Source organism: Sorex fumeus, unplaced genomic scaffold (assembly GCF_029834395.1).
Source record: "Sorex fumeus unplaced genomic scaffold, SorFum_2.1 ptg000065l, whole genome shotgun sequence".
Taxonomy (NCBI): Eukaryota; Metazoa; Chordata; class Mammalia; order Eulipotyphla; family Soricidae; genus Sorex; species Sorex fumeus.
Window position 1 is genome coordinate 1,005,361 of NW_026606122.1, and position 22,334 is coordinate 1,027,694.

Here is a 22,334-nt window from a genome sequence, read left to right on the forward strand (position 1 = left end):
GACGTTACTGGTGCCCGCTCGAGCAAATCGATGAGTAACAGGATTTCAAGTGATCTATTTAAAAATTTCTTTTTACACTCTTGATAAAATAAATTTATAACATTGTTTTAGAATAGCCCTGACAAAGAAAAATTATCATCTTCACTGGTTAAGCACAGATTTCATGTTTTTATTATTATTTTTTAAATTTTATTAGTGAAAAACCATGAGGTACAGTTGTAGACTTACAAATTTTTGTGCTTGGGTTTCAATTATACAATGATCAAATACCCATCCCTCCACCAGTGCCCATTTTCCCCCACCATGGGTTCCAGTATCCCTCCCACCCCCCATCTTACCCTGCCTCTGTGGCAGGGCATTCCCTTTTCTCTCTCTCTCCTTTTGGGTGTTATGGTTTGCAAAAGAGGCATTGAGTGGCAACAATGTTTGATCTATATTCTACTTAGAGTTTGACACAACAGGTTGCCTCCCACAGAGGAGAAATTTAGATTTGAAGCATGTTAAGAAGAGACAAAGACTATCTTTTATGGTTTGTGGTTATTCTAATATCCAGACTTTTCAAAGACCCTATTTACATTTTGCTCTTCTGAGTCAGGATGTAACACATGCGTGTGAGGAAAACAGAACTTGAGGTAAGGGATTTCATGTTAATAAACTATGTTAAGGACTGTTTGTTAAGAGCCCATTTAACAGAAGAGGCTGAAATTGTCAATTCGACTAGGAATTTGTGCCTCTATGTTCAAAGGGAAAGTTTTCTCCCCTTGAAATAAGATGGTCTCAGAGAAATCACTCTCGCCTCCTTAACGGTATTTATCGTTTACAAATTCCCCGTGTGGTCAGACATTCAAGTGAAATTTGTTAGGTATAACTAAGTTATAATTATGGATATGTCCCTTGGAGGCTAAACTATGAGTTTGACTTAAAAAAAATTAAAACTATAATGAACATTCTTAACATTCTTCGGATCTATTTGTATAATATCACTTCAAGTTTTAATTTTATAAATGATTCTCCAAAATTACAAGTACAGCTACTCCCATTTAAAAGGAAAATAGTACTGATGTTTGGTTATCTTAAACTATAAAATCAGTTTCCTAATATTTTCCCAGAGAATTAAGGGATTATACATGGATTTAATTTAATTTAACTTATGTTTTCCTTCTGTCCCCCACGCAAGTCTCTCCAAGCTCCATCTCTCAGCTTCCATCTAGCCCCAACCTCCAAGCACTTGGGGTGGCAACCACACAGGTGAGGCAGCACAATCAACATATGGAAAGGCCCTTCCTTCTGGGAAGCTTTTCTAAAGACCTCCTGCAGCTAGGAAATCAGTTCAAGGGTCAAATAAATACTGTCTAGGAGTGTGTTTCTTCTTTCCTTAGTCCAACAATCATTTAAACATTCATTTTACTTCTACTTCTTAATATTAGTCATTTTGTACGGACATAGAGATACATTAAGCTTGTAGGGTGGCTCTCCTGGAGACATCTTGCTATAGACCCCAGACTACAGTGCTCAGGCCAGATTAGTCTTTCCTAATCCTAGCAGGGTCCTAAGCCAGCTGATACTCTTTGGATCAGGTCGAGACTGGAACAGTCGCATGGGGAGAGTGGAATAAACGGGGACCAGCCTGGTGACCCTGTTACCTCTTTCATGCGTTTGTTGGCGGTAACAGCAGGCCAAAGTGGGAAAGTGGAACGTGGCCACCAAACGTACGTGGTGAGCGAGAGAGACACTGCCACTGCCCGCTGCATTTACTTATTTATTCTGTGATTACACACCAGGGATCGAACCCGGGTCAGCTGTGTGCAAGGCAAATGCCCTACCTGCTGTAATATCCCTCTGACTCTCATGGCTTTTTTTTTAAATCCTGGAGTTTAGATCCTCTAGGAAAGGCAGGTAAATAAGATTTTTCCCTTTATTTAATAATTTTTAGAATAATTTTGATTTCCTAATAGAGTTTAGTAAGAATTAATTATTTTTCTGAGTATATGAAAATTTATTACTACTGTGCTTTCATCATAAAAACTTATGATCTTGGTCTTTCCTTCTTGCCTTTGTATAAGGCCGAAAGAGACACGTTGGCTACTTTAACAACCTTGAAGCAGACTCCGGGAATGTTACCAGCAGTATGTCCTTTGCGATCAAATCCAGCAACCAGAACTTCATCGTTTTCCTCAGTGAAATTCAAGCAGCCATCATTGGGCACAAAGGCTGTGAATTTTTGCTGAAGAACTAATTTTTAAGAGTATTGTTTTGTGTACATAAATGTTTGTATTTCAGACAATGGGAATTATTTTTCAGGGAGTGGAGGACCAGTGTCTGGAGCGATAACACAGCAGTAGGGCGTTTGCCTTGTGCTCAGCCAGCCCGGCCGAGCCGGGTTCAATTCCTCCACCCCTCTAGGAGAGCCTGGCAAGCCACCGAGAGCATCTCGCCTGCACAGTATACGCCAAACACAGTAACAAGTCTTAAAATGGAGACGTTACTGGGCCCGCTCAAGCAAATCAATGAACTTATGTTTTAAAAAAAATAAAAAATCAAGTCAGGAGTTTCGAGTGCTGCTGCTTCTAGGAAGTAGTCATAGCATATTTAAATTACGGATTTTTTTTCTCTACCATAGTATCTGTAACATCCTCAATATATTTGAAAGTACCAGTTTTTCCAAATATAAACACTGGTGATCAGTTTTTAGCTTGCACTAAGGTTTCTGTATCTTGCTTGTATAGTCTTTAGAGAAGAAAACATTCACTTCATAATTAGTGCAGCTCAATTAGAAACTATTGGAAATGTTAGTTTGGAAAAATCATAGCTAGACAAAATTTTAGGATTTATCCCAGTTCAGAAATAAAAATAAAAACCACTGAGAGTACTGTAATCTTTTATTTTTTAACTCTCATTTCTCATAAAAGCATGTTACTGAAACAGTATTTTTTCTACTCCTACCCTTATTCTGCCTAATTGCCATATGGATTTTGCTACTAATAAATATGGCAAATTATTTTGTATAAGAATAGAGTTATACTGGGCCAGATAGATAGTACAGTGGATAGAATTCTTGCCTTGCATGTAGCCAAACAGGTTCAATCTCCAGCATCCCACTAGGTCCTCTGAGAACTTCCAGGAGTAATTCATGACTACAGAGCCAGGGGTAACTACTGAACACTGCTGAATATGGAAAAAATGAATGAAAAGTGACTAGTCTGGGCGGGAGGCGGGGGGTGAGGGGAGTCAGAGAGATAGTACAGCAGGTAAGGTGTTTCTCTTGCACGTGACTGAATTATGTTTGATCCCCAACATCCCATATAGTTTCCTGAGTTTACCAGGAGTAATTCCTGAGTTCAAATTCAGGAGTAACCCCTGAGAACCTCTAGGTGTGGCCCCAATACAAAGGAACAAAACAACAAAAGAATAGATTTATACAGGTGGTTATACATATTCCTTTTACCTATATTGCCGAATCTTTAGTTAGATTGGGTCTAAATAAATTTAAATGGGCTCAGGATTCAGATAAAGTTTTTGTCTTTCTCATGAATCAGATTCCACTGACTAGTGCTATCTAAAAAGGATTCTAGAGTTCTTATTAGTGACACAGCAGAAGCAGAAGTGTGGAACACAAGCTCACTTCAAATATCTGACCATCGAACAGGCAGCTAATCAGAATGTAGGATGGGATGACTGGGAGTTGGATTTGGCAACAGATAAATGGGATCCCTCTGGCATATCCCTTCTGGAGAGGAACCCAGACCCATTTACCTTTTCTGTACAATAAACTAACTTTCAATCTTCCGAGTTTTGTATTCAAATCTTTCATAAATTGTATTTTGCTATTTGGGTCACACCTGGCAATTCACAGGGATTACTCCTGGTTCATGCACTCAGGAGTTACTCCTGGCTTTGCTCAGTGGACCATGTAAGATGCTGGGAATCGAATCCAGGTTGGCCTCGTGCAAGGCAAACGGCCTACCCACCGTGCTATCACTCCAGCCCCTCATATAATTTTCAAGAACCCACCAGCACAGGAAAATCTACTTTTGCACTAACATATTTGGTGACTCAGGACACTCAGTGTAGAGTTGTACAGAAACCAGTTACAGGATTAGGAACCATAGAAGTAGCTGGAAGAAGAAGCAAGGACATAAAGGTACTGTTTCTGTTACTGTCCCTAGAGATAGAAGGAGGAGAAAGAAAACTTGGACTTTGTAGCTAGTTAATTTCAGTTTGCAAGCATAGAAATGTGATGGAATAGGAAATTGAGGCTGGTACTTCCCTGATTGCAGCTCTTCTCTACTTATGAACCAAATCAGTGGGAAGTCAAGCACACAATAGACACAGAAAGGTAAAGACCTCCAAAACACTGGGAAATAGAAAAGGAAGAAAAATAAGAACATAACATAAGCATATGGAAAACTTGAGCACGCTGAATGCAATAGAAGTATATATATATATATATATATATATATATATATATATATAACAAACCATCTTTTTATTTTTATTTTTTTATAAAAAGAAATTATTCCTAAAATAAAAAGTCCCACCTATATTATAAATTTAATTATTTTTCTGGTTGGTAGCATGCAATATGGGTAATTTCCAGTACTTCCTTGATTTTTAAATCATTTTTTTATTAGTGAAACAACATGAGGTACAGTTATAGACTTATAAATTTTTGTGCTTGGGTTTCAGTTATATAATGATCAAGTACCCATCCCTCCACCAGTGCTCATCCTCCCCCACCACGGGTCCCGGCATCCCTCCCACCACCCATACCCCCGTCCCACCCTGCCTCTGTGGCAGGGCATTCCCCCTTGTTCTCTCTCTCTTCTTTTGGGTACTGTGTTTTGCAAGATAGGCATTGAGTGGCAATCATGTTTGGTCTATAGACTACTTTTAGCATGTCTCTCCCACCCTGGGAGGGTCCTCACAACACCCTTTATTTGGTGCTCCCTTCTCTATCTGAGCTTCCTTTTCACCTCGCACATGTGGCTGGCCTTCAAGTCATGGAGCAAAATTCCTGGTACTAATCTGAGCCCTTCCTGGGTGTTAGTCTCCCGTTTTGTTGCTTTATGTTCCCCAGATGAATGCAATCTTTCTGTGTCTAGCCCGCTCTTTCTGACTCATTTCGCTTAACATGATACTTTCTATGTAGTACCACTTGTATGTAAATTTCATAACTTCATCTTTTCTAACAGCTACATAGTACTCCATTGTGTAAATGTACCAAAGTTTCTTTAACCAGTCATCTTTTCTCGGGCACCCAGGTTTTTTCCAGATTCTGGCTATTGTAAAGAGTGCTGCAATGAACAAACAATTGCAGATGTCACTTCGACTATACCTTTTTGCCTCTCTGGGATATAATCCCAGGAGTGCTATAGCTGGGTCAAATGGGAGATCAAATTCTAATTTTTTGAGAATCGTCTATACTGTTTTCCAAAAGGGTTGGACCAGCCGGCATTCCCACCAGCAGTGAAGGAGGGTCCCTTTCTCGCCACATCTGCGACAGCACCGGTTGCTTTTGTTCTTGTGGATGTGGGCCAGTTTCTGTGGTGTGAAATGATATCTCATTGTTGTTTTGATCTGCATCTCTCTGATGATTAGTGATGTAGAGCATTTTCTCATGTGCCTTTTTGCCATTCGAATTTCTTCTTTGTGAAAGTTTCTGTTCATTTCCTCGCCCCATTTTTTGATGGGGTTGGGTGATTTCTTCTTGTGTAGTTTAAGCAGTACCTTGTATATCCTTGATATCAACCCCTTGTCGGATGTGCATTTGGTGAATATTCTTTCCCATTCTGGAGGCTGTCTTTGTATTTTGGTCACTGTTTCCTTTGAGGTGCAGAAGCTTCTTAGTTTAAGATAGTCCCATTTGTCTATCTCTGTTTTCACTTGCTCGGCCAGTGGCGTGACATCTTTGAAGATACCATTAACTTTAATATTATGGAGAGTTTTGCCAACTTTGTCTTCAATAAACATTATGGATTCCTATCTGATGTTGAGGTCATAAATCCATTTCGATCTTACTTTTGTGCATGGCGTTAGGCAGAGATCTGAGCCCACTTTTTTGCATATAGCCATCCAGTTTTGCCAGCACAATTTATTAAAGAGGCTTTCCCTGCTCCATTTCACTTTTCTTGCCCCCTTATCGAAGATTAGATGATTATATATTTGGGAGGAGATGTCAGTATATTCAACTCTGTTCCATTGGTCTGCAGCTCTGCCTTTGTTCCAGTACCATGCTGTTTTGATTATTACTGCCTTGTAGTAGAGTTTGAAGTTAGGGAGGTTGATTCCTCCCATTTTCTTTTTCCCAAGAATTGCTTTAGCTATTCGTGAGGGCTTATTGTTCCATATAAATTTCAGGAGTGTTTGCTCCATTTCTTTGAAGAATGTCATGGGTATCCTTATAGGGATTACATTGAATTTGTACAGTGCCTTGGGAAGTATTGCCATTTTGACAATGTTGATTCTCCCCATCCATGAACAGGGGATATTTTTCCATTTCCTTGTGTCCTCTTTTATTTCCTTAAGTAGCCTTTTGTAGTTTTCTTTTTACAGTTCCTTTACTTCCTCAGTTAAGGTGATTCCTAGGTACTTGATTTTCTGGGGCACAATTGTGAATGGGACTGTTTTCTTCATGTCACTTTCTTCTCTTTCACTATTTTCGTATAGGAAAGCCATCATGACCAAGTGGGATTCATCCCAGGGATGCAAGGATGGTTGAACATTCGGAAATCAATCAACATAATCCATCATATCAACAAAAGAAAAGGAAAAAATCGTATGATCATATAAATAGATGCAGAGAAAGCATTTGACAAGATCCAGCACCCATTCATGATGAAAACCCTTGCCAAAATGGGAATAGAGGGGACTTTCCTCAATATAGTTAAAGCTATCTACCACAAACCTACAGCAAACATCATCCTCAATGGGGAAAAACTGAGAGCCTTCCCCCTAAGGTCAGGGACGAGACAAGGATGCCCACTCTCTCCACTGCTGTTCAATATAGTACTGGAAGTACTTGCAATAGCGATTAGGCAAGAAAAAGATATTAAGGGCATTCAGGTAGGAAAGGAAGAAATCAAGCTCTCACTATTCTCAGATGATATGATACTATACTTAGAGAACCCTAAAACCTCTACCAAGAAACTCTTAGAAACAATAGACTTGTATAGTAAAGTGGCAGGCTATAAAATCAATACCCAAATAGAAGTATATTTTGTTCAGATGTGAAACCTGGACTCAAGATCAGCAGCACTGTAGCACTGTAGCACTGTCATCCCATTGTTCATCCATTTTCTTGAGAAGGCACCAGTAATATCTCCATTCGTCCCTGTCTGCTCACTTCAGGAACACGAATTGAGACTTGTTGTTACTGTTTTTGGCATATTGAATACGCCACGGGTAGCTTGCCAGGCTCTGCCGTGCGGGCGGGATACTCTCAGTAGTTTGCTGGGCTCTCTAAGAGGGATGGAGGAATCGAACCCAGGTTGGCCACGTGCAAGGCAAACATAGTACCCGCTGTGATATCGCTCCAGCCCCAAGACCAGCAGATACAGCGATATACAGATCCATAGGTAGATAGAGAATTTAAGAAGCATGTTGTACTCTATATTTTGACCAATTCAGTCTCCTCTAGCAAGGAAATATGTTAGTTAAGCCCAGGCTTATGATTCTCCTCTTGAAAAGCCTCTTAAGAGTCTAAAGATCAATTCATAAAGATAATGAAAAAGATTTTCTCTTTGGACTTTTGTAGTAACTTTTCTCTACAGTTTTGTTGTTTTGTTCAGTCAGTGGAGTTGGAAAGAAAAGCACTGGACTCAGAATGTAACAGAGTTTTTTCTAGGGCCACCAGCCATGAAAAGACTGGGTTGATACAACTTCAACAATCAACAATCAACAATCCTGGGTTGATACAACTATGGGGCGGTTTTAAGTATAGGGAAAGAGCTTTTGGAGATGTTTTGGTGCATTTTTGTCTTAGACAAGAAATTTTGCTACTTTGTAAAACCCTTTTAAAAGGACTGGTATATTCTGCCTCCCTTTTGGGGGATGCAGGTTGTTGGGTCTCAGCTCTAACAGAAAAGTTGGTTAAATATGTTTTGGAATTTATATGTGTTTACTAAGGAAGCAACAAATATAGGTATTCTTGTATAAAACATAGTTTCAGGTTATGTCTTTGGACAGAAAATGAAGGACAGTGGCTATATATGTGCAAAGAAAATATTTTTCTGGGTTTTTGCTCAAAGAGGAAGATTGGTTAATTCAGGTTTTGCCTTTTCAGAAGATGTGGTAAAGTCTCTTTCTTTGTTCATCAGTAAAGAAAGAAATATAGGATCTATGTTTGAACAACAGGTACTGATGTATGATTCTGTTCTGATGAGAGTTAACCCTAAAGGTGAAGTGTTTCTCTAGTAGCTGGTTATCAGATTATAGCCATACCCTATCTAGGAAATCAGATGCTGGTAAAGTGGCTCCTAGCCCCTCCTTGAATATGGTTGCCGAGGATAAGGATGCATGCTGTTTGCAGGTTCTCAGCAGAATGGCTTCTAAGGGAGACCTCAAGTTTAGTGTTTGGCACGCTAGTCTCATGACTGCTGAATTAAGGTCTAACACTTAGAGTGTGTCCACAGGAGCGTGAATCTTCAAGTCTAAGTGAGGTGGGGACTCTAGGGCCACCATACCACTGACATCTTTTTGTACTGTGCCCCATAAAGTCAAAGTTTCTGTTGTGACTTTTTTTTGCCTTTTGGGTCACACCTGGCGATGCACAGGGGTTACTCCTGGCTCTGCACTTAGGAGACACTCCTGGCAGTTCTCAGGGGACCATATGCGATGCTGGGAATCGAACCCGGGTCGGCCGCATGCAAGGCAAAGGCCGTACGCGCTGTGCTATCGCTCCAGCCCCTCTGTTGTGATTTTTTTTTAAAATAAACATTTATTTTTGATTTGGGGGTCACATCCAGCAATGTTCAGTGTTCAATACTCCTTCCTCTGTACCCAAGGATCACTTCTATCAGGTTTGGGGAGGGGAGCAATATGGGATGCACGGAATCGAACCTGAGTCAGCCACATGCAAGGCAAGCAGCCTGCTCACTGTGTATTTCACTGGCCCAAGTTTCTGCTTTTATTCACGGGTTTGTGATGGCTTCCAGACCCTGAATAGTTTTGAATCCCACTAGAGAAATGGGTACAGGAGCGAGGGTACATGCAGCTTTCAAGTTTGTAAGGGGGAAGTTCTAAGACCCTGCCCCAGAGGTGTGCTCCAGCATGAGAAGGAAGTATTTGACTCCTCCCTGGATGTGACTAGTGGAAATCAGACTTCCAATCCAGAAATTTCTGCAGATCCTGTCCCAGAGCTGTGCCCTAGGCACAAGGGTATAGATCTTGAGCCCTTCCCATTGGTAATTGCTAGCATCAAGTCTAAACCATGTCAGGAGAAGCAGAGGCAGGGAATTTCTGCTCAGATTCACAGATCTATTCTCACATATGGGAGAAAAATATATACTGGAAGGAGGCATTCCCCCAAATGGAAGTACTGTTTGGAAGACAGTTTTCAGATGATGGTATAGTCTTGGTAATATGTGAATACTCTAGCTCAGTTTTGGTTTGTGCATGGCCACACCCCATGTGCCTTTTCTTAAAAGCATGGACTCAGGTTCCCAAATACAGAGAAACTCCAACTTCGAGTATTTTTGGCATAGGGAAGCTCCCAGAAACTGCAATGTCCACTAACTTGGCTTTGTCCCAGGAGGAAAACCCTCAGATCTGTTCAGAACTGCACTGTTTCGGCCAGATGGAGCATCACAGACTTCGGTTTCAGAATGCTCGGGTGGAAAGGGAGTTTGCTCAGGTGAACTTTACAAGCAATACATCGGTTTTTCATGAGTACTTGGGTTTTCCTTTCATCTTTTACCCCATCCCTCATGTAGAGATTCACAGATAAGTGGTTGAATTCAGAGGATGAGGAGCTATTCCATATATGGGATATGTAGAACTGAGCTCTGCACTCATTGGGCATCAGGTCTTGAGCTAGGGTTTAATATGAGGACTTTTGTCATCAGAGTTGTGTCGATTGGTGCGTTTGCACTAGCAAACCAAGCAGAACATTATGTAAAGGGGTTCCATTATGCCTCAAGTCAAGTCAAAGATGAGGAAAGTCTTCCCCAGTTTTTAGTGTTGATTCCCAAGATCATCTGCCAGGAACTTGATCTGAACAACAGAAGACTCTCAGGTTTTTTTTCATTATCTATTGTGATGTACCAAGTCAAAGGAAGGTTATTCAAAGGCTCAGGCTGTTAAAGCTCTATTTTTGGGAAAGTGTACTTCTACTCCTAGTTCATGAAACACTGCCTCTAGGAAAACAACTAAAGGGCCAGTGGGAATATGACTTATTTCCAACTCAGCAATCGCTTATTGACCCAGGAGTCACAGAGATACCTCATTCACGGGTACTCACCTACTCAGCTATTACAGATGCATTGTCATCAGGGTGCTTCTGCTTGTGTGTGTGTACTTTATAGAAAAGGCTACTTCAGGTATTACAAAAGAGCTTATAACGTATACTGTAAGGCCCAGGACTTGCCCAGATGAAATGTTAAAATTGTCTTACCAGAGAGAAAAGTAGAAAAGGAGCAAATGGCTTTAACATGCTACAAGAAAAACTGATATCTTAGTGATGTCTATTAGAAGTGCTCCAGACATTTCTGACTTAGTTTGGGTAATTTCAAAGAAAAGCTGTTGCTACACCCACCAGAATGTTAGCCTCTTTTTGGATCAGGGCACATGTAAGTTTAGATATACCATGGTAACCTACACTACTGTGATAGAAAATGGTGTTTGCCTGCAGGACATTCAGCACATCTGGCTAAACCTATAGCTTTAACCAGAGCCATAGAGCTAAGTGAAGGAAAATCAGTCAGTGTATACATAGACTCTTTTATTTTCAACAGCCCTGTGAAGCTTTATTATAACCATTCAAGTACTGTAGCATTTAGTAAGATTGGGACGGAATTGGGATTTAAAAGTGAACAGATATTCAGCATCTAATAACAGTTTGAAAGAAGCCACTACATACTCTTCACAAACATGTTTTCACAGATCCAATACTAGCCATTAACTCAGTACACCAGGTATACTGAAGTAGAAAAGATGCAACAAGAAAAAATAGCTACATTAGAAAGACTTCAACACTTTAGAAAAAGAGTAAAACACTTTTTATTTCTCCACTTAGCCCCTAAAACAACATCATACAGTCTGATCTACCTATACAGTCCTACATCCACTTCTAGAATATTTTTTTAGGAGGACAAAAATAAAATGACACTGGCCAGTACAGTCTTTGGATATTTAGGAAGGGGAGGGGGAGAAGTCAGTTTTCAGAACAAATTAGTCAGCTTAAGTCTCATCAGCAGGATCTTTGGATTCTTTGTTCTTCTGCACTTCTTCAACATGTTTGTCCTTCTCTCGCAAACGCTCCAGTTTGGCAGCCATCTGTGCCTCACTTTGGCTTCCACTTTGTGGGTCAGTTTTTCTTCCGCCATTTTAATGAAGTTGTTCTCTTCTATCGCCTTCTGAAGCACTTCTTTCTCATGCTCTCGCTTCTCAGCAAGCTGCTTCAAGACTTCAGCTTCATGGGACTTGCATCTTTCTTCTGAAGCTTCTAATTTCTTCTGGATTTCCTCCAGAGAAAGATCTTTCTTCTTTGGGGTGAGAGGGGGAATTCAGGGACAGATTATTTTGATCAAGGGCTAAGAATCAGTTCAAAATCCTGGCCAGAGGCACATTTCTCCAATTCTTTCACCTGGATATCAGAAGAAGCCATGGTGAAGAGAAGAAAAGAGACTAGCAGTGTTATCTACTCAATCCACTGGCAAGGAAAGCCCTGCTAGGTCCGAGCCACCTGGCCACACTCTATATACATAGACTCTTAAGTATGATTTCTTGGTACTGCATGTCCATGGAGCCATCCGGAAGGAAAGGGATTTTTGACTGCCAAGAACAATCCCATTAAGTATGGATTTCAGATACTCAAATTACTCAACATGATGCACCTGCCCATAAGGCTGGCAGTTATGTTTTTCAGAAGCCACCAGTTAGACAATAGTGAGGTAACATTAGGAAACAGGAGGGCATATATGGAAGCCAAGATGGTAGCCAAAAATATGCAACGAGCTGGTAAAGTTATGGCTCTGGTTCCTAATCTATATCTTGGTGATACCTGCCCCTTCTATACAGAGGAGGAGATATCATGGGCACTATGCAGAGAATATAAAGAAAATAATGGTTTTGAAAGTGTGGCATACTACTTTTACTTTGACCTCTTCACTGGAAGGCCATAAAGGGATTACATCATTCTTATAATTTAGAGAGGGATAAACGTCATCTCTCAGTCTGTTTTCAGTTCTGTTTTCAGTGGGAAAGGGCTTTCTAAAGTCTTAGAAGAAGTATCCCAGAGTTGTGAAATCTGTACTCGCTGTAACCCCCAGGAGCTGTGCCTCCCAAGTTAATCAGTAGCACTCAAAAATATGGTATATATCCCAGAGAACACTGGAAGCTACACTTTCTTAGTTACCCTCAAGGGTGGCTTTCAGTACTTATTAATAATGGTAGACACTTTCACTGGATGAATAGAAGCATTTCATACTAGGTCTTGAGAAGGCACAAGAAGTGAATTAGAGTCATCTCCAAGAAATAATTTCCTGATTTGGATGACCCCATAGTTTACAGAGTGATAATTGCCCTTCCTTCACGGCAGAAATAATCCAACTGATAGTTAAAGCTTTAAGAATAAAGTATTATTTACATTTGACTTGAAGACCCCAATCATCAGGAAAGATAGAAAGAATGAATCAGACCTTGAAAACACAGATCAGGTAACGATGTCAAGAAACTTCTCAGAAATGGAGACAGATTATTACTTTGGCTTTGCTTCATTTGTCTGTTGCTCCTTCCACAGATCTGGGGCTCAGTCCTTTTGAAGTGTTCTAATGAAGGCCATTTATTGCATTGAACTGTTTTTTGACTCAGAGTATTCGTTATGACAGAAGAATGCTCTCTCCTTTAGTTCTTTTCAAATAGCTCTGAGAGAGTTTGGCTAGCAGGTGTTCTCCAAGCCCCAGATGCCAAGATGTGAAACTTTATACTCTCCAGGTATTCTAGTGCTAATCAAGACTTATATGAGAAGAATTTACCAACCAGGATTACAACCTATCTGTACAGAACAATTTCCAGTCAGTCCTTCTTTCTAATCCAACTGCCATTAAAGTTCCATGAAGTCCTAGATGGATTCATCACTGCAAAAAAACGGGTAGCTCCCTCACAGTAGGACACTGAAGACTCTGAAAAAGGCAGCTCTTCTCCAGTGGAAATAAAGCCTAGATTCCAGTGTGAACCACATGGGCAAGAAGTATGAAGCACAACATCTAGAAGATCTGAAATATCTCTTCCAGGACACTAGTTAAGTGTTTAAGTGTTTTCTTCACTTGCAAATAGTTCTTCTGTATTTTTCTATGAGTATAAAGCATTTCTTTATACTTTCTATCTCTTTGTATGCTAATACTTTCTTCATTGTCCCATGGTCCTAGTGAAATGGTTTTTATTAGTCACATATCTAACCATGTCTGTCTCTCCAGAGTTCTGGAACTGCAGTGAGCATTTGATCATTCCTTATGCTCATCCAGTGACTCCAGTTAGGGAACAGGAGTGGTAACCAGGGGCCCCAAGGGAGACCAGAACCCTCATGCTAGTAAGAAGTAGTTTTAGAAGGCGTACCTTCAGCCACATTCCTAAAATAATTTAGAGTAACCACTCTTTGAGGGGGAATGATAGAGTAGGAACAGAAATGTGAAGCGCCAGGTCACTTTTAATATCTGCCCCTGGAACAGGTAACCAGTAGGAATGCAGAATGGGATAGCTGGGAGTGGGACTTGGCAGCAGATAAAAAGAAGCCCCCAACACACACAGATACACCCCCCTCTCTCTTCACCCCTTCTTTCTCTCCCTCCCTCCCATCTCCCTCCCTCTCTTTGTCCTCTTTCTCTTTCCCTTTCCCTCCCATAGACTATTAGAACAATCCTGTGGATAACAAATATTTTAGTATGTTTACAATTACCTTGTAACACAATATTGGCAAGGAGATTTGTTAAGTTCTGTGACATATGTTTTCCTAAAATAACAAATAGAATTAATTAGATCATAAGATAGATATAGGAATTTTATATAATTTTTACAGTACCATATGTATCTATGTGTTTATATATAAATAATAAACATTATTAATATAAGGTCAGGGCCAGAGTGGTAAAACAGCGGGAGTAGGGTGCTTGCCTTTCACATGGCCAGCCCAAGTTCTATCCTTGGCATCCTCATATGGTTCCCTGAGCCCACCAGGAGTCCCTGAGCATCACAGGGTGTGCTAAATAAACAAAACAAAAACAAAAAAATAAAAAAGGTTAAACTTGTTCTTTATGCATGCTGCCTGTGATGTTTTAACACACCCGAATAAGCCTAATGTCATGTATTTCTCTTTCCATAGGGAAGAGTGTATTATGTGACAACTTAGATGATATGCTTACATTTCTGATAATCAGTTAAGATTTTATAATATCATATTACCTGTGGAAGTTAGGTTTCAGTGTTGCATGAGAGCCAAACAAAGGAGAACAAGAACAATCGTGATGGTTTAAGAAAGAGATTTAGGGCTAGAGAAATAGTATAGGAGGTAAGGCACTTGTTTGCATGAAGTTAGCTGACACAGTTTTATCTCTAGCTCAAGTGTGGTTCCCAGGCAGCAGCACCTGGAGTGATCCCTGAGCACATAGTCAGGAGTATGTCCTTGAACGCTGCTCAGTATGGTCTAGAATTCACACAAATACTCAAAGTGCTTTATTTAGCAACAAGTTTGCAGGTTGGAAGATGATAGACTCCTGTACTTAAAATAACCATCTTGACTATATGGTAATAGGAAAAAAATTATAGGAAAAGAACTGGGAAGCACATATTTAGAGAGGGTAGTTTATAAACTGGTAGCTGCTATGGTGATCAATATAGTTATTCAGAGGCTGATCCCCTGAAACACACTTTCACTGTTGAAAGTTTTTGCAAACACAGATTTCTGATTAAGGTTCTCTGCTCTTATATTTTAGAGAAAGAATACAGAATATTCTAAACATTTTAAAATCAGCTGTGCTCAAGGCCTGTTCCAAGTTCTGTGCTTAGTGTTGGCTCCTGGTGATGCTCAGAGAACCATGTGGTATGGTCATATGTAAGGCAAGCACGTTAACCCCATGTAGTTTATCTTAACTTCTCTTGTTTCTAGTATTGAATTGGTTTTGGGGGATGGCTTTTATTGTCGTTATTTTTGTTAATATTATACATTTTGATTTCTAAAAAAATTTGTCTTAAAGGGTTTAAAAGGTTTAAAACACAAAGATTACTAGTGAAAATATTTAGTAACCAAAATAGTAAAGGTTGTTAAACATAGTTCTCCTAAAACCAAGATTATGTATACATAAAGACCTGATGATGAAATAGAAAGTTATTGTAATAACAACCCTTTATTTACAAGTTTGATTCAGAAATAAACCCTAAGCACTTCCAGGTGTGACCCAAAAACTGAAAAAAAAGTTAAGACTTTCAGAAAACAAACCATAAGTCCACCAATATGATAGAAAACCAAGGTTTAACTTCAGTGAGCACTGTAAGAAGCTAGCTTCATCATTTTCAGTATTCATTGTCTAAAACGGCTCAGGACAGAAAACTGCTCTCAACACTGAAAATATGAGATCCAAAGTATGACTGCTAAACTTTTAAACATGCCTGCTCAAAAGTAGTAGGCTGGTGGTGCAGGAGGGAATACAGAAACACTGGTGGAGAGAAACTGATACAGATAATGGGACTGGTGTTAGAAGAACATTGTATTTATAAAACTCAACTATCAATAACTTCACTTGATCACTTGACATACTCATTGATTTGCTCAAGCGGGTGCCAGCAACGTCTCCATTCATCCCTATTACGTGCTAATATAGCCCAATGGTGTCTGCTTGTTCTAGGAACATGAAAAGCCTCAAACCAATTATTCAGGGTCTTGACAAAGAAGTCTGACCATCTCGTAGGTGGGCAGCCATGCGATCTTTTGACGTCCCGTGGAATCCAGTCGGTAACAGCTCTAGTCCAGCGGTTGTCTCCAAATCTGATTACGTGTCCAGTCCATCTGATTTTTGATGCTTTGGCAAATGAGATAGCATCCGTGATTCTTGACCATCGACAGAGGTTGGAACTCCATATTTTTTCTCTCATTTGAGTGAAGCGAGATACTCCAAGCATAGCTCTTTCGATTCCTCTTTGGGAGACCAGAATAGCATTCTCATTCTATTTTCGTAGGGCCCAGATCTCTGAGGCATATGTTAATGCAGGCAGAACAGTGGAATCGAATTGATGTGACCAGAGCAGAAGGTTATTTGTTCTCTTAGCTATTTCTTTGACTTTCTTGAAGGCGTTCTAAGCCACCCTCTTCCTCCTGCGCAACTCAGGTGCCAGGTCAATCATCATGTTGACTTCTCGACCTAGGTACACATAATTGTTGCATTCAGAGATGTTCATCCTGTTGAGACTGAATGGAACGTCAGGAACAAGACCATTTCTTGTAAACATTGTCTTTGTTAGATTTAGCTGTAGTCCGACCTTTCCACACTCACCATTGAAGTCGGCCCGCATTTGTGCCACTTGGCCGAGGTTTGGTGTTATTAGAACGATGTCATCAGCGAAGTGGAGGTGGTGTAGTTGCTGACCGTCTATCTTCACTCCCATTTCTTCCCATTCCAGCCGTCGCATACGTTTTTGAGGGTGGTACTGAAGAGTTTTGGTGAAATGGTATCACCCTGCCAAAGCCCTCTCTTGATATGGATGATCACTTCTCTGTAGAATGGTGAGATCCTGGTAGTGAATCCATAATACAGCTCATGGAGGATCCTGATGTATTGAGTTTGAATGCCCTGTTTGGCTCGGGCCTTCATGATGGCTTCATTCTCAACAGAATCAAAGGCCTTCTTTAAATCAATGAATGTTAGATGATCCTCCGCCTGCTCTCAGCAGCCTGGGAGACCTCCATTACTTCCACTACCTCCACTACTCATCCAGTGACATGCTTCAGGACACTTTCCGGACACTTAGGCTGAGACTCACGCACGAGTGAAGCCCCACAGAGCGAGGGAAGCGGAACTCTGTGACCTCGGACTCCAGGCTCAACGGACCCAGGAACAGAAATCCTCTGTCTGCTCCCAGCACTCCGGGAGACCTCTATTACTTCCACTACCTCCACTACCCATCCGCTGACATGCTCCAGGATACTTTCCGGACACTCAGGCCGAGACTTACGCATGAGTGAAGCCCCACAGAGTGAGAGAAGCAGAACTCTGTGACCTCGGACTCTAGGCTCAATGGACCCAGGAACAGAGATCCTCTGCCTGCTCCCAGCAGCCCGGCAGACCTCCACTACCTCCACTACCCAGCTGCCTCCATGATCCAGAATGCTTTCCAGATACATTATAAAACACTTAGTATAATATTACTGCACCATATTTGACTGAGTTGAAATATGGTTTGAACCATGGGAACACCTGCAAAGATGAATAGAGGCCACCCTAAAAGCTTTTATCCCTCTCAGAGAGCCTGGCAAGCTACTGAGAGTGTTCTGCCCACATGGCAAAGCCTGGCAAGCTATCCGTGGTGTATTCAATATGCCAAAACCAGTAAAAAAATGGTCTCATTCCCCTGACCCTGAAAGAGCCACCAATATGGCAGCGTTAAGGATGAGGAAGGAGAGGCTGATAAAATCTCAGGGCCGACCTAGGCTGCCAAAACTAAGAAGGACAAAAATGATGGTCTGTACTTTCAATGCACATGTGCTGGCATCGGATGCATCCACCTAGGACCTGATGTTGTGAGCATGAAAGATCAAGTATAACATCATTGGTCTGACCGAGATGAGAAGGTATCAATCACATCATGCCATTTTTGACACTGGGGAAGAATTGTTCCTCAGAACTTGCGACAAAAGAGGCGTTGGTGGTGTTGGTGTCCTTGTCAACACGAACTTTGGCCATAAACATTGATGCATTTGAATGCCTAACAACCCGAATCAGACGATTACACTTGAATAGATGTGGCTCACTGCTGGCAGTTTCTATCTTCATTGTCTACACACCAACATCCAATTATGATGAAGGAGAAATTGAGAAGTTCTACATGGAGATGGAGAAGTTCTATAAAGAAGACCACACCTTCTACAAGATCACTGTTGGTGATTTTAGTACCAAAATAGGACCGAGAATATCAGCTAAAGAACTGAACACCTGGACCCATGGCCTAGAATGGAACGAACAGGGTGAGAGACTGTCCGAGTTCATCATGTTGACCAAGACAATCCATGGTAACTCACAATTCCAGAAGGCCGAATTTAATCGTTGGACATGGGAGTCTCCTGGTGGACGGTTTCACAATGAAATTGACCACATCATATTCAATCAATGGTTTTACCTGAGCGATGTCACTGTTGTCCTAAAATTCCAAAAGGGATCGGACCACCGTCTCCTTCGTGCAAAATTCTACTTCACAGAGTGGGGGTACAGGGCTGAAAAGTTTAAGTTTAAGAAGAAAACTGCCAGAATGACCACCAACTGGGAGCTCTTTGGCACTGTTGTGGCAACATGGGAAGATACCATCATTGACATCATTGACGAGGAATGCGGTCGACTGGTTCAGCACCTCCATGATTGTGAGAAGAACGTTGAGAGAGATATAGCCACAAAAAGATGTCTGACTTCGAAAACTCTTGAGCTCATTTGCCAACGTGGCTTGGCGCAAGCCTCAGGCAACCAAAAGCAAATGTCTGAGCTTGCAAAGCAGTGCAGAGAATCGATAAAAGAAGACCTCAAAGAGAGAAGAGCAGCAATGCTGACAGATTCTGCAGAAGCTGGGAAAAGTATTTGCAATGCCCGCCTGTCCTTCGCCAACTACAAGACCAAGATGACTGCCCTCCGACATCCTCATGGATCTATCACATCTTCCAGAAATGCAATGGAGAAGATTATCCGTGACTTCTACTCGGATCTCTTCGATAGCCACGTCCCCCTGCCCACATACCAAATTGCGCAGGATGGATATGTTGTTCCCAATGTTCTCCCTTCCAAAATATGACACGCCATTTTGTGGGTAAAGACTTTGATCATGAGTGTGGAAAGGTCGAACTACAGCTGAATCTCATGAAGACAATGCTTATGGGAAACAGTCTCATTTCTGATGTTTGATTCACTCTCAATGGAATGAACATCTCCTAATGCAACAGTTATGTGTACCTATGTTGAAAAATCAACATGATGAATGACCGGGCACCTGAATTGTGCAGGGGAAAGAGAGCAGCTTGGAACACCTTTAAGAACATTGAAGAAATAGCTAAGAGGATGAAGAACCTTCAATTCTGGGCACATCTCTTCGATTCCACTGTTCTTCCTGCATTAACATACACCTCAGAGATCTGGGCCCTACGAAAATAGAATGAGAATGCTATTCTGGTCTCCCAAAGAGGAATCGAAAGAGCTATGCTTGGAGTATCATGCTTCACTCAAGTGAGAGAAGGAATCCAGAATTCCGACCTCCGACGATCAAGAATTGGGATGCTGTGTCATTTTCCATGGCGTCGAAAATCAGATGGACTAGACACATAATGCATTTTGGACACGACTGCTGGACTAGAGCTGTTATAGACTGGATATCACGGGATGTGAAAATTTCGCGTGGCCGCCCACCTATGAGATGGTCAGAATTTTTCATCAAGACCCTGAATGATCGGTTTGAGGCGCTTCGTGTTTCTGGAACGAGCAGACGCCATTGGGCTACATTAGCATGCGACAGGTACAAATTAAGATGTTACTGGAGCCTGCTCAAGCAAGTCAATGAGTAATTGGATGTCAAATGATCAAGTGATCAAGTGATAAAATATTTTGTTTCATGAGTGAGAAATAATGAGGAAATATAAAAGTAAGAGATTAGTTTTTCAAACCTCACTTTGGTCTTTCACGAATTTTGATTTCTATTATGATTAAAATATTCTAAATCCGTGAAGATAAAAAATCAGTGATTCAAGAAAAATTAATAAAGAAAATTCCTGTAATATTCAATTAAGATCATTTCCCATCAACAATTAAAATATTTTAATTGTTTTAGTTCTTTAAATTTGGAGTCCACCTTTATTCTGTGTATGATACAAGTTTATAGTGTCAGGTATCACATTTTCCCCATTTCCATAACATGTTGCTTTCTTTATGAAAACTCCTATAAGCTAGAAAGAAATTTACATGTATAAACATAGTATCTTTTATATATGAAGTTAACCCTGGTGTTTTTGAAGGGGTAATTGGTTCTTGTTATGTCTCCTATTTGTTTCTGTTTTTGATGTCTTATTTCCTATTCTTTCTTCTAGCAAGATTAGTGGGCTAGAGTTGTGGGTTCAAAGTGTACTGCTTTGAAGTCAAAATGACAATCATATCACCTCACACAGAGAGACTAAAATTTATCAAAACAGTTTGGGAGAAGATGTGAAGGTAAGTGGAAAAGGGCCCCTTATTCACTGCTAGTGGAAATGTTGACTGGTCCAGTTTCTTTCACCTGTCACTGTATTTAAACATCATGGTTTACAAAGTTGTTCATAATGAATTGTTACAGGCATTCAATATTCCAACATTTATCCTACCACCACTATCACCTTTCCTCCATCATTATCTCCATTTTCTCAACCATCTTCCAAGCCTGTCCCCATAGCATGCTCACGACAATTTCTTTTATATTACTTGTTAACATCAGATGGCTAATGGAATGATCAAAAATATTACCATACAAAAAATTGGGAGAATTTTTATATCTCATCACTGGGAACTTAAGTCCTTGCCAAGGGTTTATTAAGCTGTTGGAAGTTAAGCCTTCTGTGTTAGCGTTTTTGTTATTCAACATTGATTGTCTCCTGTGATACATCCCATCCAATCTGGTGTGCTACTGTGAGGCTAAGAAAGAACCTCATATGTGACATGACAGGCTGCTCTTCAGCAAAACAGGCAGGAAGCCTAAGTGTCTGTTTCCCCATTGCCCCTTCAAAGAATTCCCTGGGACTTTCCTTGGATAAAGCTGTAAATCCCCTAGAGGCATTTAGCTAGTTCTATAATAAGTAGGATATCTCTGGGCACAGCAGGTGGCATGAACATTTAGCTCTCAGACTTGTGACTGCTTTGCCACAACTCTTGGGAAAACTGCCAAACATTGCTTCTGTAACAATATGCTATCTAATGTTTCCTGCAACTTGGGTCAGGGTCTTTGGTAAAGACTCCTCTGCATTGTTTGAGACTTGGACCCTAGCTCGAGCTAACAATAAAGAGTGCCTTGCATTTGCATTCTCAACTCTGGTCTGGTCAGTGTGTGAGTGAAACTCCCTTCCCGGGACATAACATTACTAGTGGGATGTCAGTGTTTTAGAGTTTGGGATGTAATTTTAGAAAGTCTAGAATATTTAACTGGGCACTTAACTGAAAAGTTAACAATTTAACTGGACATGGCTGCCAAGTCTTCCAGAAGTATGGGGAGGAGGGGGAAGTCATCCACCCTGACTCCAAGAAGGTCTGGAGTTTTTCATCACAAAGACTTTGGAGTTTTCAGCAGATTAGGTTTTCTGTGGTGCACACTTCTGAGGCAGTGGGGGTCCAGCTGGAGGCATGGTGCGGATCTGGAGTTTGGGAATGGCTGCTGGGGCTTTGTTGGGTGAGAGTTGGCCTTGTCCCATCTGAGATCACCCCAGAGGTCTCAGCTATTATAGCCTTTTAGGATGACAGTATGGACATTCCTCAAAAAACTAGAAATTGAATTTCTTTTTGTTTGTTTTTGGCCACACTCAGTGATGCTTAGGGACTACTCCTGGCTAGGGACTCAGGAATTACTCCTGGTGGTACTCAGAGGACCATATTATATGTCAAAGATCAAACCCAGGTCGGCCATATGCAAGGCAAATACCCTACCTGTTCTTCTCTTTGGCCCAGTAATTGACTTTCCACATGACCCAGCATTTCTACTACTGTGAATATACCCAATGGTCCAAAATCACAACGTAGAAAAGACATCTGAAAAACCTATGCTCATTGCTATAGTAGTAGCAATAGCCAAAATCTGGAAACAACCAAGAATCCAAGAATAGATGACTGGGTGAATAAATTATGGTACATATGTAGAATGGAATACTACTAGGCCATAAGAAAAGACAAAGTCAAGAAATTTGCTGCTATATGGGTGAAACT

At 40.8% G+C, this 22,334-nt stretch overlaps 1 pseudogene; it reads right to left on the reverse strand.

Annotated features, from left to right (window-relative positions):
• Positions 1-11,385: 11,385 nt before the first annotated feature.
• LOC130036746 (stathmin-like) lies at positions 11,386-11,906 on the reverse strand (annotated as a pseudogene).
• Between the last annotated feature and the right edge of the window lie 10,428 nt (positions 11,907-22,334).